Raw genomic sequence first — 3584 nt, 5'->3', positions numbered from 1 at the left:
TATACACGTAACACAGATGAAACTATGTGTAAAAACAAGCTGAAGGCTGCAGAAGAAGTGGATGACGCTAAAAAAAGGAAGTGAATATGACAATGTACAGTAGAAGCAATTCTTGTGTCAAATATAATGGAAATAACTAAAGGTAGTCTGAAGATGATGTACGGATTGTGCCAAAATACACATATCGCTACTCTTTAGTATAAATTGAAACGGTGAAGTGGTTTCCGCTGCAACCTACTGCGATCCACTGATGGGCTGGGAATAGTACTGCCAACGAGGTTAATGGTAAATAGAAGGTTAATGTTATTAGGCAACAGAAAGCCGGCCAGTTATTTACGAAGAGAGTAATGATGCAAATGGAGAATTACAGATCAGACGACAGAAAAGTCTGCCAATTGTTTATATAAAGAAAGAAAGTTGAAAAATTGTTATTAGGTGACGGGAAAGTCGGCCAATCATTTATGAAGAGTGAGGGAGGAAACATAAAAGGCGACGCGTAAGTCGGCCTTTAACTGCTATGTATAGTCGAAGTGGTTTTCGCCACCTATTTTTATTAAGTACAAGGGAGTAGGCATATTGTCGACACAAGACGCAACAGTAACATGGATATCTCTTAAGAGAGGGAAACGTAGTAAATAAGGTTTAAATAGAACGCTACGTAATATGAAGTACAGAGACGAGACTAAGAACACTCACTGGTTTTAACTACGAAAGGAATGTGGAATAAAGGTTTAGCTAAGAATAAGAATAATTAGCCCCTACACAAATTACAAAATCACACAATGCTCGTATATGAAAGAAAAAAATACATTGTCATTATATGAATAGAGTTCCATTAGTACTTTTTGTAGCAACAGTGACACCCATTTCAGAAGTGATACCTCATACTATGGAATGAAGCAATGATTTGATAAATGAACGTTTGCCGGCCGAAGTGGCCGTGCGCTTAAAGGCGCTGCAGTCTGGAACCGCAAGACCGCTACGGTCGCAGGTTCGAATCCTGCCTCGGGCATGGATGTTTGTGATGTCCTTAGGTTAGTTAGGTTTAACTAGTTCTAAGTTCTAGGTGACTAATGACCTCAGCAGTTGAGTCCCATAGTGCTCAGAGCCATTTGAACCATTTGAACCATAAATGAACGTTTGTGCATCATGACTGAAGCAAGATTCTAAGATGTTCACTCGATGTCGGCCGTTCTAGGCGCTACAGTCTGGAACCGCGCGACCGCTACGGTCGCAGGTTCGAATCCTGCCTCGGACATGGATGAGTGTGATGTCCTTAGGTTAGTTAGGTTTAAGTAGGGGACTGATGACCTAAGTCCCATAGTGCTCAGAGGCATTTTTTTCACTCGATGGATATGCGAATCGCAATTGTAAGCCTCCGCAGGTACGATTTAAAGAGCAGGTGATGAGTCATTACCGAAGTAACAGATGCGAGCAAGCACGGAGCTGATAAAGAGTGCGAAGGGCAATGCTCCAGCTGTATAGCTACAGCTGTGACCAGAACAAAAACATTGATGAATCACTGTCGTGTTACGACGTAAACATTGGATTAGTTTATAAACACCCTAAATCAAAAGAAAACATTAAGCAATATGTATTTATATTGTAACAGTGTACGAAAACATGGTTATTTCAAATTTGTGTAAAATTATTAGGAATCTAATTTAAGGCCCTTTTTATTGTTTCATTGAACTGTCCTGGGGCGTTATGTTGAGACTGAAGAAGGAAGATGGGACTGACAGTTGTTGAACTGAACACCACTTTGGAAAGTCTGAAGCTTCACAACGCTAGACCACATTATGGACAACAGAATCATCTATATCAGTTGCTGTTGTGGGCTGCTTGCGTATGTTCTCGGAAAAGATGTGTGTGTAATGTTCTTCTGTCTCCACGTATTTGTGAAATGTGTAGTTGTCGTCTTTACTTTATTTGTAACTATTTAAGTTGACGTCTTTATGAGACATTCATATAAATAGGAGCAGCATGGCATTGTCTCGACATAATAGTGGTGAAAAGTGTAAATTCATCGAATTGAAAGGACGGCAATGCGCCGTTAATAGTGGTATAGCAGTTGGTCTGTTTAAAGGATGGCAATGCTCCAAAGTAGTCAATAAAACTTTAACTTCTTATGATATATATTTTCTCGAATTTAATGGACGGCAGTGCGCCTATAGTTGCTTAACAGCGATATAAAATATTGGGAATTAAACTTGACTTGTATAGCGGAATGCTATAGAGTATTCACGCAGATATGATGGATTATAATTCTGAAAAAGACACTAACAACAGAAATGTGCAGATAACGATTCGTTGAAAATATTTACTAGTTAATAAACAGTGTAATTAGTATAGAAAAAGAAAGTATAGATTAATTTGTTTGGGATGTAAGTTTTATACATCAATTTATTGAGGGTAAAAATTAATTTCTTCTAATAACAAAAAAATTAATTGTGATCCTTCTCCGCGATTGGCTACTGCATTCGGAAGTTGCACGCCAAAATGATAATCTTCAGTTATTAATATTAGACAAACTAAACAGCGTATTTACTTGCACTTCATATTTAAAGCATTTCCCAATAGCGTGCTGTCATTCCATTATTTCACAAGTATTAATAACCACCAGAATAATAAACAACTGCTAAACGAGATGTCCGACGAAAGACTTCGGTGGTCTTCGGATCGCGCGTAACTTGGATGGCGGGTGAAGTGGTTCGCCTGTAAGATCAGAGCTTGTTCAGCAGTCTCGGACATGTTGTCCGTCGCGGTATAATATAAGACTTAATTTTCAGTGTCTAGTTTTCAAATGTCAGAGTTGGTTTGGCAGTGCCGGTGGACAGACACGTTGCCTGCCCCGATCGGCATTACTTAAGACTTGAGTGTGACAGTAATTACAGAAATACGCAGTTCATTATTTTGTTGTAGAATAGAAATTATTTGTGACTCTAAAGTGGAATGTAATTGTGCAGTTCCTCTTGGGTAATAAAAAGCGAGTGTCACCCCTTATAAACAAACTGATAAAAAACTACTAACTAACTCCGTCTACAGGCCGCAAGCGACCCATCGGGACCATCCGACCGCCGTATCATCCTCAGGTGAGGATGCGGATAGGAGGGGCATGGGGTCAGCACACCGCTCTCCCGGTCGTTATGACGGTTTTCTTTGACCGGAGCCGCTACTATTCGGTCGAGTAGCTCCTCAATTGGCATCACGAGGCTGAGTGCACCCCGAAAAATGGCAACAGCGCATGGCGGCTGGATGGTCACCCATCCAAGTGCCGGCCACACCCGACAGTGCTTAACTTCGGTGATCGCACGGGAACCGGTGTATCCACTGTGGCAAGGCCGTTGCCATAAACAAACTGATAGTAAATTTAATTACATATAACAGTTCCTCGCTAAGCCTCAAGCCTCAAGATAACGGGCTCGCGATCTACGTGTTGTTTCCTGGGAACAGGCCAACAACTATGGAAGACTGCAGCTTCGTGAACATTTATTAGAACTTATGCAATCCACTTAGGGCGGTGGAAGAAATAGGCACATCGTGTGTACTGCAGTCTTATACAAATAAGATCAGTGACACGTCGT

General features: G+C 40.8%; 1 pseudogene; it reads right to left on the bottom strand.

Moving 5' to 3' along the window:
• Positions 1–3232: 3232 nt before the first annotated feature.
• LOC126211019 (5S ribosomal RNA) lies at positions 3233–3349 on the bottom strand (annotated as a pseudogene).
• Between the last annotated feature and the right edge of the window lie 235 nt (positions 3350–3584).

This window comes from Schistocerca nitens, chromosome 10 (assembly GCF_023898315.1).
Source record: "Schistocerca nitens isolate TAMUIC-IGC-003100 chromosome 10, iqSchNite1.1, whole genome shotgun sequence".
Classification (NCBI taxonomy): domain Eukaryota; kingdom Metazoa; phylum Arthropoda; class Insecta; order Orthoptera; family Acrididae; genus Schistocerca; species Schistocerca nitens.
Note: the sequence above shows the minus strand (reverse complement) of the source record. Positions and strands in the feature narration are given on the sequence as shown.